This window comes from Cnephaeus nilssonii (genome assembly GCF_951640355.1).
Source record: "Cnephaeus nilssonii genome assembly, chromosome: 3".
Taxonomy (NCBI): Eukaryota; Metazoa; Chordata; class Mammalia; order Chiroptera; family Vespertilionidae; genus Cnephaeus; species Cnephaeus nilssonii.
The window spans coordinates 58,210,527-58,225,939 of record NC_137074.1 but is presented as its reverse complement, the minus strand read 5'-3'; positions in this window follow the sequence as shown (position 1 = coordinate 58,225,939).

The following is a 15,413-nucleotide window of genomic DNA, read 5'->3' as shown; positions in this document are numbered from 1 at the left end:
TGTCAGTTCTGGGAATGTGCCAAGCAATTTGCTTCCTCAGGGTCTTTGCATTTGCTTTTCTCTGTTTGAAACACTCTTTTCCTGCGTCTTCACAAATCTGGATCTATATAATTTTTCAGATTTTAGTTTATATATTGTACCTCAGCAAGCTCATCCCAGACAATCTTATCTAGAGTAGGTCCCTCCCTCTGGCTACTCCTTGTCCAAATATTCTATGTATTCCCTCAAGGCAATAATAATAATCTGTCATTCTCTAATTTATTTATTTCTTTAACTGATTTTTGTCTGCTTACCCATTAGAATGTTAGCACCTTGATAACAGGGACTTTATGTTTCTTATTCTTTACTATAACATAGTAGTGCCCTTTCTAAATATTTGTTGAATGAATGACTGATATTTAGCTTCAATTCCCATGTTTAAGTTTATTCATTCTCTTCTTTTTTCTTATATTCCCATGCGAAGGAAACTGATTGCCCTTACTTTCTTTTCATTCAAGGGCATGCCACAGGTCTCTGGCTGAATAATTATTTGGCTGACTTTGATCAAATACCCTTCCCTGGTCTAATCAACTATGACGAGGAATGGGGAGTAAAATGTAGTCACAAAGGGCAAAATGTGGCTCTCTAGGGTCTGTCCTTTCAGCAGGAGCTGTGGACATATAGGAAAGAGTGGGGTGCAATCAGAAAACAAATGGGTACTTTTCCTTCTTTGTCTGCATTCTGTGCAATTACATCCTCCTTTGCTCCCAGATGAAATCTTGGGCAGACCTCAGAGTCTATATGCTGACAATTAGTTAATAAAACCTTGTCTCTTCTGGTCATTTGATTTGCTAGAACAGTCTTAGTTCAGTAATTAATATGTCTAGCGCAGCGTAATAAAATTTTTGAACTTCATTCAAAGTTACACCTTCTTCTTTCTCCCAGCTTGGACCTGCTTCAACTGGAAGCTTGCTGTGCAGGTGGGTGTGAGTTGTTTCCCATTCTTATGCCCCACTCTCTAGGCTCACTCTGGCTCCTTTAATATTGACGTGTGGGAAGGCAGGAGAGGTGTGGAACAGCAAAAGTCTGGCTAGCACCACTGCTGTGGTCCTAATTTCCTCTGGCTGGGCAGAGATGTGAGCAAATTCTCTAGTGGTGCTTTTGTGGTCTCCTCAGAGATCCCCCTGGTGGTACTCAACTATAGCCCTTGCCTTGGCTTTGGACAACCTGTCTGTGTACCTCTTCGGACCTTGTAAACCCAGTGAAACTTCTGAGCCTCTTTCTGCTGAAGGTTGTCTTGTCCCTCAAAGAAAACCCTCCTGGGCACTGTTCTAACCAGTTCCAGGTCAGCAACCTCTTGCCTATAATGTTTACACTGACTCATGTAGCCAACGAGCACCTTGTCTCTGTTGTCAGCAGGGATGTAGTTACCTACGAGCTGCAGTGCTCTCTTCTGCGGCCTCAAGTTACTTCACACAGTCTCTAACCCTTTGGATTTCTCACTGTTGACATGGAAACATACTGAACTCTGGTGTTTTCCTTGACACACCTCCCACTGGGCTTCAAGTGCAATACAGAGCTCAAGGTAAGCATGATGGAGAAGGAAAATGCCACCACACTTTCACAACTCACTCTACAAGAAATCCTTTGCTCAGTCTTCAAAAACTCTCAGCATCTCCAAGACAAGGAATGGTTACAAAACAGCAAGTTCTGCTTAGAGGCTCTAGCACCTTCCTTTGGAATGTGGGAGTGGTTGGTGTTCATTTTTGTAGGGGCTTTGGCCAAAGGAAGACAGTCTTATTTTAACATCTCACCGCACATGTCTAGTAACATTTGAAACATTACATGTCTCATGCATGAAACACTCACGTGTGTGTGTGTGCGTGTGTGTGTGCGAGAGAGAGAGAGCAAGAGAGAGAGAGAGTTTTTATTAATTCTAAAGATTTCATTATATACTTTTCAATCTGTTCTGGAGGGGTTGCAAAGGCCTATGGTCAAAAAGTTTTAGCCTCATGCATTAACTAACTTAGACTACTGGGTCTATATCAAAAGTATCATGAGCAAAAATTAAATATTTTAAAAATAGTTTCAGGTGTGCTAAGTAGGGTGGTACAGCTTTATTGCATGGCAGATCCTACTTGTATCCCTTGAGGCATCATTTTCGTAACACAGCTTATAAAGGCAGCAGAAGGTAGTTCTGCGTTGATTACTATGTGTTGGTGGAGTGAGAAAGAACAATTTCTAATTTCTGCCAGGAAAATTCTTTTCTGTTCCTGTCTGTTGAGCTTGTTCTGGCAGTAATCATATTCTCCTTCCCTTTTTCTCCCCAATCCTTGACAGAGATACATTCTCACACATGCTGGATTGATGTAAGAAAAGTGGAAAAACTCTTCTTTTTTGGAACCATTAGTTACTTCTTGAATTCAGAAATTAGGATTGAGTATCCTACACATCTAATTGTCTTTTCTGCTATAAAAGAGAAAGAGCTTATGAAGACAGATGAACATTTAAATGCTTTGTGGCATCTTATTAACAGTCTAGCACTTTAGCCCTTACTAATTATTTTCTCTCCACTCCCCTATCTACTCATTGACTTACTTTTTTTTAGAACCTTCTATTATTTTTAGTGCGGGTGACATTGTGCTTCGATCAGAGTAAGTGATCAATATATGCTAACAAACGGATGAATGATTTTCTAGGAGTATTTGTCTATATAGGTACCATGGTTACTGTGATATTTAAGGGGCCCCTTGCTAGGGTTGCATGATTGGAGATATGTCCAGGTATATAGAGCTGAGGTCAAGGCTCCAGGAAGTTGGAGGGATACTACAAAGTGGACGTTTCTGTTCCAGTTGATGCTAACTTCCCATGGACTCAACCCAAGCAAGAACACTTGGACCCACACTTTGTGATCCCAAGGCTGATCTTAACTGGTTAGGAGAAGGGTAATGGTAAACTCTTACAAACTCTGGCTTAAAAAAAGGTAGATCTGTGAGTTATATTTCATATCCTTTCCAGCTAATACCTGAATGATCAGTTAATGCATCTCCCAGAAATTCAAACTACCGACAAAGCTGTTAACATTTGGTTCTCTTCTGTATTTGGTAAGGAGTTTTGTGGAAGATGGCCACTGCGAGTCCTGGGGTACCATTGCATTGGGACCTGACTCCCTTACCCTAAGAGACTAGACTCTCTAATCAGAAAGGGGAGCTGTTATATGTAGTCCTCCATGTATGCCTCTCTCCTCTGAAAGCTCCTTGTGTGCCTTATCTTTGAAATCTGTGTGTCCTTTACTATAGTAAAAGCTGACATTTATTGATTGCTTAGTATATGCTAGCCACTGTGCTAAGTACTTTACATACATTATCACATTAATTCTCCAATGTTCCATCCTAAATCCCGAGCTATGCTCTCTCTGTTTAGCAGGGGAGTTCATCGGTTCCAATGGCTTCAACTGTCCCCAACACACTTAATCTGGATATCCACATTACCACATCCACAGCGAAAGCTCAGCCAATGTTTCCCCATGGATGACTTGCCACGCATGCCCTCTACTTCAACATCTTGGTATCCCTTTCTGTTCTCTTCTCCCATCTTCTTTCTCTGTATTACATCATCGCCTCAGCCATCACTGATTTTCTTCCCTCTCTTTATGGCAGTGCTACTTCAGATCTTCTCACCTCACATATGAATTATTGCAACTCACTACAAGGGGCCTTCCCAGTTCCAGACACTTTGCTCTTTAATGCATTCTGCTACCACCCTTGGCCAATCTTTTACACACCATTTTCTCATGTTACTTCAGTTGCCAGCGTCTCACTTAGTTAAGTCCACATCCTTAGTCTGGCCCTTCTTAATTAACTCTAACCACACCTCCTCTTTTTTCCCTCCCCAATATGGTGTCTCTGCCCTTGTCAAGCCCAGGGTCTTTTTGCACCTTCACCTCCAGGTCTCTGCTCATCAGCTTGTCTTCTTATAGAATTTTCTCCCCTTTTTTTGACATTCAATATTATATTAGTTTCATGTGTACAGCATAAACAATTATATAATTTACAAAGTGATTCCCCCCTATAATTCAAGTACCTTCCATTTATTTTTTAGATGGAAAATCCAAAGCTCAGAAAAGTTGAACAATTTTCCTCAGGTTGTACTGCAAATGATTGCTCTGGGTTTAAATCTATTCTCCTGATCCTCAAGAGAGTCTTTTCTTTCCTTACCCACAATGCTTGTCTTCGAATCAGATGAACATGGGATGGAATCATAGATGGAAACTTAGACTCCACTTGTGTAGCACCTGCCTGATGATAAAATACTACTAGACATCATTAACCCTTAAAGACTGTTTCTCCTTAACCTAGACCCCAGCCATTTTAACATGTCCAGCCAAATTAATCTGCAAAATATGGCTTAATTTTTAATAGCTTTCTATCTGTAATCCCTTCAAGAAAACTTATAAAAAACCTGATAGTGGGATGCCCACAATTTGTTTCAAAGTTATTGAAATTCTTCATTCAAATTCAATCATATGGGCATTGTTCCTAATTGTTCTATGCTTGTACTTTAAGCTGCACCCAAAGTTCCAGCACTGGTTTTATTTTTTTTTTAAGATTCTAAAAAAGGGATAAGATAACATATGTTCAAGCTGAGAAAGCTACTAGGATGCCAATAGTATGTTTCTATAAACTTTTGATTATAGATTTCTTATGCAAATAGAATTTCTCAGGGTCCTGGCTAGTGTTAGTTTTAAATAATGACATGGCCTTTAGTTCAAACAAATATCAAAGATTACTAGACTCTTATTCAAAGTCTTTCTTAGGGGTCCTCAGAGGCCAGGACTGGATTTGTGATTTTGCTGTTAACTTGATGAATAACCAACAGATGTCTTTCTCCATTTCTGTTTTTTTCTCCAATGAAGGAAGGTAGCAACTATCTCCATTCTCTCAGCGATATCAAAGGATTAAAGATGTTGTGAACAGTATTTAAAAAGTTTATATTCGATTATATAACAACCTAGTGAATAGGATTACATCATGACAATAGCTAAGTTTTACTGCAGGTACATACAATGGGCTGTTTTTGTTGCTCATTGTAATCAGCCTCATTTGTCCTTGCCATCTTTATTTTAGTCTGAAAGATTTTCAGAAACATAAACATGAAAATCGATTCAAACTAGCAACACTCATGGCCTTGACAGATCTTTAAAGAGAATTACAAACTAGATAGTTGTAAAAATATGCCTCTGGAAAAAAAATCTCTTTTCTTAGATTTTAGTCTTTCAGCTCCAGAGGCTAGTTGCTATTAGTAGCGGAAGATACATCAACCTCGTTCCAAACTCTCCAAGCCATAATGAAAAGCTAACAATCTGTGGTGAATGCAGTAACTTCTTTCCACTGTCTTCCCAGTAAAAGAAAGCCACATATTATACCACAAACCAGACACCATTAACCACTCATTCTTTTATTTATTTATTTATTATTTTTAAAATTATATTTTTATTAATTTCAGAGAGGAAGGGAGAGGGAGAGAGAGATAGAAACATCCATTATGAGAGAGAATCATTGATTGGCGGCCTCCTTCACACCCCCTACTGGGGATCAAGCCTGCAACCCGGGCATGTGCCCTGACCAGAATCAAACCGTGACCTCCTGGTTCATAGGTCAACCACTGAGCCACACCGACCAGGCTCATTCTTTTATTAATTCAGCACCTACAGTATGTAAAATATTCTTTGCAATTATGGGGGGTGGGGAGGAAGATTCAAAACTAAATAAGACATAGTCTCTGCCCTCTAGGTATTCACAATCCAACAAATTTTTTGCACTACCAATGCCATAGTTAGTGTTTTGTCTAATAATGGAATTACGTTTCTACCTTTCTTTCGTTTTACCCATCGAATGGTATAAAAAGCTTCAGACAAGTGTTTCAGAAACTTGGGTGTTAAGACTGGCTCTGCCACTGACCAGCTTGTTTGTCCTTGACAAGTCAGTTTATTTTTCTGGGGTCAGAGTCCTCATCTGCAAAATTCTAAGCTTTAAAGTCTTACTCACTCCTGTGACATCCGTCAGCTATTGTTAGAGGATATACTATATGCCAGGCACTGATCGAGTTACTTGGGTTACCTTAATGACCTAAATAAACACATATTCCTGCCCTTCTATTCTATCGCTGGAAGACAGACACTAAACAACATAATCCTATCTAATAAAACAGTAATATGCAAATCATCACTCCGCTACACTCACAAGCCACGCCCACCAGCCATGCCCACCAGCCAATCAGAAAGGGAATATGCAAATACACTTAACCAAGATGACTGCAGCCTTGGAGAGCGTAGGTTGTTGGAACTGGGATATTGGAGCCGAAGATCAGAGGGGAAGATCGGAGCCAGCGGGGGGTCCCCCACAGGTGATCAGAGCCAGCTGGGGTCCCCTGCAGGCAATCGGAGCCAGCTGGGGGTCCCTGTCCAGGGCCTGAGCCTCAGCCAGAGGCTTGCGGCATTGGCTGGGGGCGGAGCTGGGCCATTGGAACCAGCTAGGGTCCCCTGCGGTGATTGGAGCCAGCTGGGGGTCCCTGACCAGGGCCCAAGCCTCAGCCAGAGGCTTGCAGCCTTGGCTGGGGGTGGAGCCCCGCAATGGGAGACAGCTGGGGGTCCCTGCCCAGAGCCCGAGCCTCAAACAGAAGCTTGAGTCCTTGGCCTTGGATGGAGCGGGGGATAGAGCCAGCTTGGGGTCCCTGCCCAGGGCCCGAGCCTCAAACAGAGGCTTGAGGTCTTGGCCTGGGGCAGAGCCTGGCGATCGAGCCAGCTGGGGGTCCCCTGCCAAGGGCTGGAGGCTTTAAGCCTTGGCAGGGGCGGAGCCAGAGATCACAGGAGATAGGTGTGAACTACAGAGGAAATACCTTTTCTGACCGCTCATTGGCTAAGCTCCCTGTATGCCACTGGTAATATTCTTAGTAACTTGGGTATAAGAATCCAAAAAGGTGATCTAGGGCTTTTCCACCACACTCCTGGAGAAAAAAACGAAGGTCTGCTGCTGGAGGGCTAAGAAATGTCATAACCTGCCCTACACGGTTTGGCTCAGTGGATAATGCCAAGGTTTGCCAACTGCAGAGTCCAGGTTAGATTCTGATCAAGGGCATGTACCTAAGTTGCAGGCTCCTCCCTGGCTGGGGCCCAGGTCAGGGCTCATGAAGGAGGCAAGCAATCTAAGTATTCCTCTCACTTTGATGTTTCTCTCTGTCTTTCCCTTTCTCTTTCACATTCTCTAAAAGTCAATGGAAACATATACTCAGGTGAGGATAAAAAAAAAAAAAAGAAAGAAAGAAATGTCATTCTATGAAAGACACATCTTGAAAATGCCTAAAGAAATTTGTCATTTTTTCTTGGTGAAGGGACTGGAGTCCGTGTTGATGAAAACACCTTGGTGGCTTCGGTGACTTGCAGTGGCTCTAGCAGCGGGGGGATGGGGCTGGTGCCTTTCCCTGATCAGCCTGGTTGTCTCTCACAAAGGGAGGCCAGACTTCAGCTTAGGCCCGGAGTGGGCCTAAGCCGTCAGTAGGACATCCCCTGAGGGCTCTCAGTATGTGAGAGGGGGCAGGCTGGGCTGAGGAGACCCCCCCCCCCCCAGTGCATGAATTTCATGCACTGGGCCCCTAGTAATAAATAATATAGCATATTAGAAGTTTGCAGTGCTATGGAATAAAGAGCATAAGAGAAGGAGTTTGGGGTGGGGAGTGATCAGGTAGGATTGAGAAAGTGCCACTTAAGCGAAGACTTGTTCAGTGCACTCTCAGAGTACTTTCTCCTACATGGTAAAGGAAAATGAATTAGGGAAGTGCTGGAGCAAAGGCCACAGAGATGGCACAACCTTCCCTTGCTTTGCTCTTTCTTTTTCTTGCAGTTGAAGTTAGATATATGATCTAGAATTTCTCTGTACAATATAGTAGCCACTAGTCATATGTGGCTATTGAGCTCTTGAAATGTGGCTGGTCCAAATTGAGATATTCTGCAAGTGTAAAATATAGATTTCAAAGAATATAAAATATGTCATTAATGTTTTCATGTTGATTGCATGTTGGGCTAAATAAAATATATTTTAAAAATGCATTTAAGTTGTTTATTTTTACTTTTTAAATATGGCTACCAGAAAATTCAAAATTACTCATGTAGTTGACATTATATTTATATTGAGCAGCTCATATCCAAAACTTGAATTGGGGGTTTTGCTATTAGAGCAAATGTCAGTCTTGCCTTGCTAGGTAAGTCATCTCTCATTTTGCTGAATGTCTTTCCTCTGGCATTTCTCAAAAATCTTCTCCCTGTGGCCTCTGGGTCAAGGAATGCCATCTGGTTCACATTTTTGAATGCATGGTGCTTTAGGGATATATATATTATATAAAAGCCTAAGCAACTGCTATGACTAAACGACCTGACGAACCGGAATGACCAGAACGACTGGTCGACCAGTTGCTATGACATGCACTGACCACCAGGGGGCAGATGCTCAACACAGGAGCTGCCCCCCTGGTGGTCAGTGTGCACCCATAGCCAACCTCCCACAGTCGATCGGGGCATTGGTGTCTGGCGTTTGTTACTTCTGTGCCCGGCTATTGACCATTGCCTCCTCTCCTGACCCCGCTGGGGCCTTTGGGCCCTGGGCTGGGACAGGGAACTGGGGGTGGGTGGCGGCGGACGTGGCCCCTTTCCCAGGGGGGCCAAGGGCTGGCTCCCTCCTCAGGGCTGGCTGCTAACCTCCCGTGCCCCATCCCTCCCCCTGGCTGGCAGGCCCCAATCGGCCTGCGGTCCCTCCTCCATCCCTCTCCCCAGAAGCAGGCCCCGATCGGCCTGGCTCTGATTGGCCCTGATTACCAGCCAGGCCTAAGGGCCCCACCCATGCATGAATTTGTGCACCAGACCTCTAGTTAAGATATAATTTGGGAGAAATGGGAGGAAAAAAATTTTAAGTTCTAGGATAAGGCATGTTTTAGAAACTGTAAGACAGGACCTTTTGGGTTGCTTGTTATGTTAATTAGAGTGAGTTACTTCTATCTTTGATCTTAATTCTGAACTTGATGACAGAATACGTTGGCTATCACAAGTGGTAAATGAGGGTAATGCTGGTGTAAAATAGGAACATTTTCTCCAAACCACAGCTAATCTCAGAGGTCAACAAACTTTGGAATGTCAAACTTAAAATTAGGAAAAAGTCCTATGTAAAATACAGGAATTTCTCCTCCTCCTCCTCGTCCTCGTCCTCGTCCTCGTCCTCGTCGTCGTCGTCCTCCTCCTCCTCCTCCTCCTCCTCCTTCTTCTTCTTCTAAAGAAAGTGATGGTATAACATGGGATCAATTCAACATATACTTCTAAACATCTCACTTTCTAGAATCCTGAGTTCCCCAGAATCATGTTTTTGGAAGTGTTCTAGATCATGGGAGAATACTGAAAGATTGTCCAACTACTTTCCTTAAACCAGTCAAAGAACTAAATCCTCCTGTTCACTGAGTTTTTTGTTCTCTTTATGATGAGTCCCCAAAGATTGCAATAAATACTTGCTTATTTGTGCAACAAATACTTACCTATATGTAGCAATTATGTATATGTAGTAATACATACTTTTTAATATGTGGACTAGAGATTCCACAATCTCCCTTAGGAGCTCATTTCAGTATTTCATCCCTCTGACAGTAAAGAAAGCCTGAAGTATACAACCAATAATATGCTTTCTTCTAAGCCAGTTTTCTTTTTTCTTGTACATGGAGAAAAATTGATGAGTGCTGATCTCTTAAAATTTTTCAAGTATACTATAAGAAGTTTGAATGCAATTCATCTCTCTTATTTCTTTCCACAAATCACTATATTAGCTGCAAAGCTTTACAAAGTAGCACAGTATTGTTCCCTGCCTTATAGTGACATTTTTGTGCCTCTGTCTATAAATCAACTACCATGGATTTTCTTTATTGAATTTTATTTTGTTGTTCTATTTCTCATTTATCAAGGTCACTATCAATGTTTTTTCTTTCACCTCATCTTACCAAATAGATGTGTTTTTGAACCTGCAGTGTCAGAATGCCATAAACCACGACACCACTAAAATATATGTTCCAATAGGGAACAAAGAGAAACAGATTCCACTGAAGAATGTAGAAGAGTAAGAACAAAGAATGTGAGATTATGAGGAAGTCAGTAACTGAAAACCAGATAGGAGCTACTTACTACAGAACACCAGAGAAGAAGAAAGGACAGAATTTATTGAAAATAAAATAATTTCTAGGTATTCCAAGTTAAATTATAGAATCTGAATCATCTCAATAAGCAGGCTGTTTAGAAGCCCCCTGCCTAACTAGTATAGAACAATTAAGTTTGGGTTCTTTATTCAGAGCACTTTTTTTTTTTTAAGAACAATGGAGAGTAAATCTTGTTCAGGTTCCAAAGGTTCTTCTCGTCATCTTCTTCATTTATTTGTTTAAAATTTTAGTAAGATTATGTAAGTTTCAAGTGTACAACTCTATAATACTAGTACATTATCAACTCTATAAGACATCATTGCATTATGTGTTCATCACCCAAAGTCATCTCCTTCTGTCCATATAATAGACCCTCTTTACCCTCATTCTTTTTAGACCAGTGGTTCTCAACCTTTCTAATGCCGCGACCCTTTAATACAGTTCCTCATGTTGTGGTGACCCCCAACCATAAAATTATTTTTGTTGCTACTTCATAACTGTAATTTTGCTACTGTTAATGAATTGTAATGTAAATATCTGTGTTTTCTGATGGTCTTAGGTGACCCAGCTAGCGGTTAGAGCCTAAGCCAGTGGTCAGCAAACTCATTAGTCAACAGAGCCAAATATCAACAGTACAACGATTGAAATGTCTTTTGAGAGCCAAATTTTTTAAACTTAAACTTCTTCTAACGCCATTTCTTCAAAATAGACTTGCCCAGGCCATGGTATTTTGTGGAAGAGCCACACTCAAGGGGCCAAAGAGCCGCATGTGGCTTGCGAGCCACAGTTTGCCGACCACGGGCCTAAGACCATCGGCTTAGTGCATTCTACGACCCACAGAATGAGATTTAACCTGCTGGTGAGAATGTGGTTGCGACCCACAGGTTGAGAACTGCTAGCAGGGTTGCCTAAGACCATCGGAAAACACAGATATTTACATTACAATTCATTAACAGTAGCAAAATTACAGTTATGAAGTAGCAACGAAAATAATTTTATGGTTGGGGGTCACCACAACATGAGGAACTGTATTAAAGTGTTGCGGTATTAGAAAGGTTGAGAACCACTGTTTTAGACAAATATCAGCATTGGGGAGTTACTCAATGTAACTTCTCTTGTCTTCCTGAGCACCAAATAACACTCTAACTGAAAGGAATATAAACTTTTCCACTGGTCTGATGAATCATTGCTTCAGGAAAAAATTAAAATATTCCTGAGTCAATTGCTTACGGATGAATCAGTCATTCCGGTTAAGAGAGGGGAGGGGAGTAATGACTTTTGTGCATAAGGGAAATTTCTAGAAAAGTAGATGACAATTCCAAGAGGCTGACATAATTGTAATTATCTAGTTTCTTCTCAGTCTTTGAGCAAGTGGAGGGTAGGGAATATGTCTTTTTCATCTTGATATTTTCAGGTCTCACTTCAGGGCTCAGAACAAAAGGTATTCAATAAGTAGTTGACCAGTAATGAGTGAATCTATTAAGTAATCTATTTATTCATGAAGGAAAATGAGTGGCAATATTAATATTTCAAAGCAAAATTATTCATTTATTTTTTCTAAAATCATTAATAATAATCTACTTTGTGTATAATTCTACTCTACACTAATAAAACATTGAAGTAACAAAGTCCCTTAATTTTATATAAATTTGGAAGGTAAAACAATATTAATACAGAAAAAACGCAAGATGGCGGCATAAGGTATACACCTGTACGTGCTGCCTCTCACAACCACACTAAAACTACAACTAAAAGACAAAATGTCTATCCCCAGAACCATGGGAAATCTGCCTGAGTAGAAGTTCTACAACTAGAAGGAAAGAGAAAAGTGCATTGAGACCAGGTAGGACATGCACAGGCATGGAAAAGCAGAGGTACGGAGGCGTGCGAATCGGGCTGGTGACTGGGTGTGCTGTTTTTTTCCATCTGAAGGGAGATACAAGCTCCCGACTCCTCTGAACTCCAGTTTCCGGCAAGACTCTGGGGACCCAGACTCCTATGGGGAGAAGTTGGACTGTCTGCCATCAGGTCGGAAAGTGAGGGTGGCTTTCTTGCAGAGGTGCTCTCAGGGATCATTGTTTACTGCACTGGGGCGCGGGACACGGAGTCACCGAGACATTGAGACACTGAGATGGCTGACTGGCAGCCATCACTGTTTGCTACACCCTGGTGACTCCCGGAGACCCCGCCCCACCCAATTTACAAACCCATCCAAACTGTATGCAGCGGCTTTTGCATATGAATGGCCTGCCCTTTTGCAGCTTAACCTAACAAACTGCAGCTGGGTCAGACAGCTCCAAAACTTCCAAACCCCAAGCAATGAGGGTCTCAGATAGTAGCTGACTTGCACCTTCTTGGAGATCCAGGAGCCAGTGTACCTAGTGGTCAGTGTGAGACGACACCAGATTTCAACTCCTCACATCCATAAGTGACACACTCAAGAGGCAGACTCAGTGAACACCAAAGCCCCACTGAAGCAAGTCCTGCCCCATAAGGGTGTCTCCAGCACAGCAGTTCTTCCATTATAGACACAGCGGGTCCTCACAGCCAACTGGCCTGGAGGTCAATTCCTCCCAGTGTACCAACAGCAATCAAAGCTTAACTACACCAAGACTTTGTACTCAGCCCACAAAGGGGTGCACCAAGAGCGTCCACCTCAGGTGATTGGAGAGGCTGAGCCACTGGCCCCTATAGGTCACCTACCACACAAAGCTACTCCATCAACACAGGGAAGCAGTCACACCAAGACACATCATAATTAAAATGCCAAGGGCAAAGACAAAGAGAGAATATTAAAAGCAGCAAGAGAAAAATAGTTAGTGACTTACAAGGGAGTACCCATACGACTGTTAGCTGATTTCTCAACAGAAACTATGCAGGCCAGAAGGGAGTGGCAAGAAATATTCAAAGTGATGAACAGCAAGAACCTACAACCAAGATTACTCTACCCAGCAAAACTATCATTTAGAATTGAAGGTCAGCTAAAGAGCTTCACAGATAAGAAAAAGCTAAAGGAGTTCATCACCCCAAACCAGGATTATATGAAATGCTGAAGGGTATTCTTTAAGAAGAGGAAGAAGAAGAAAAAGGTAAAGATAAAAATTATGAACAACAAACTGACAACAAATACATATCTATCAACAAGTGAACCTAAAAATCAAGTGAATAAAAAATCTGATGAACAGAATAAACTGGTGAATATAATAGAATCAGGGGCATAGAAAGGGAGTGGACTGACAATTCTCAGGGGGAAGGGGGTTTGGGGGGTGCAGGAAGAGATTGGACAAAAATCGTACACCTATGGATGACAGTGGTGGGCGGTGAGGCCATGGGGTGGGGTGTAGAATCGGGTAGAGGGGGGGCTATGGGGGGGGAAAAAAGAGGAACATCTGTAATAATCTGAACAATAATGATTTATTTAAAATATAATATTAATACATAAAAAGATTGTATACATATATACATAATGTATATGCATTTATATGTGTGTGTATATATCTATATACATATGAAAGTACATGGGAATGAAAATCAAGGCAATCATCTCAACCAAGGTGTGGCCAACATCAACCAAGGCAGGTAGCAAGTGAATTTTGAATCTGATTTTAATTGAATGATAGTCATGAATTGATGGGAAGAGGTTAAGTGCCACCAAGGCAAAGAGAAAAATCATTTTAAAAATGAGCAAAAATGAGAATGATCAAGAGTTGGGGGGAAAATGGTAAGAAATTCAATTTGATCACACCATGTAGAGAATACTAATAGATGAGGAAATACTAATACATACAAATCTATCTACCTTATATTTGAGTCAATAGGCAATTGGAAGAGAAGGGTGGCTCTTACGCAAGAGAATGGCAAGACGCAAGTTTTTTTGAAAGCTGTATCAGGAGGAACTGGAGACAGAAGAAGAAAATCCAGCCAGAAGAATATTGTGATGATCTGAAGTTTGAGTGATTAGGGCCAGTACAAGGATGATGACTATGATATCATATAGGAAAGAAGATACATGAAAGACAGTCAGTAAAACAAACCACAGAACTTTGTAGCAGGATGTATATATGAAAGAAAGGAAAGTAAAAAGTAAGTTTGAGATTGTGAGTAACGGGACATTGAGGACACTTATATCACTAATGATAATGGAGAATTTAGGAAGGTATATTTTGAAGGGGACAGTATTTGACCTGTCAAGTTTTAGTGTCATTAAAATAGTTAACCTTGGAAGTAACTGGAAATTTGAGACAAACTAGAAGTCAGGGCTAATTTATGATTCTTTCTTTCAGCCTTATTACTTCTCTACTCCAGGAATGGTTTTCTATTTGTTTGTTTGTTTTATTTGCTGGCTTTGGAAAAAATGGAGTCCGACCCCTGGCCAAGTCTCTGGGCCAACAATTCTTTCACTTATTCATTTATCCAAGTGATGTGAACTGAGTACCTTTTCTGTTCAGGGTAGAGCCTCTCTACCCCAGATGGACTCTTAGTATTCACCCAGACAAATAATTACAAAAATATGATAATTATTAGTGAAACCCAGTTTGCCTAGTCATTGTGCTGAAGGGTAAAATTCAAGGTACAAAGTTTATCAGAAAACCATGTCTCTAGTTCTGTCCCCAACTGGCTCAGGAGAAAATTCAGTCCTTTCAAAAGCCATCAAAGCAGTTTAGGATTCCTTAGAAGTGTCACACATTTTCTTTCATCTACCACATGGCATCTCTTTTACACACTAGGGTACATGGAAAGTTCCGGATCTAAACCTACTTCAGTATTGTTAGAATATAAAGTACAGAGTGACATCTGGTAGGACATGAGCCTGGTCAAGCAGGGAGAGATCAGATATTCATACTGAACCTCTCTGACTTCTGTAAGACTTCACCCTAATTAGCTTTTATGCAGTAGCACCTAGTTTTCATAGGAATATTCCAAAAAACTGCTGTTTGTTCTGAAGAATAAAGAAAAGCAAACAGATCTCTTTGTTCTGCATACTTGGAAATCTTTTGGTGTGAGTTGGGCTGGCTTCCTATGATGGAATGCTGCCATTCACCTCCTTTGGATTCTCTCTCTCTCTCTCTTCTTTTTTGCTTTGTAACAGAACCTCTCACCAATTTAATCTCTGGGTCTTCATGGCTAGGAAACATCCTTCCAGTCACCTACCTCTAGACCTGAGTACTGCCTTTGGGACTTAATTCTGAGAGAGTTTCTAGAGAGCTGCCTGG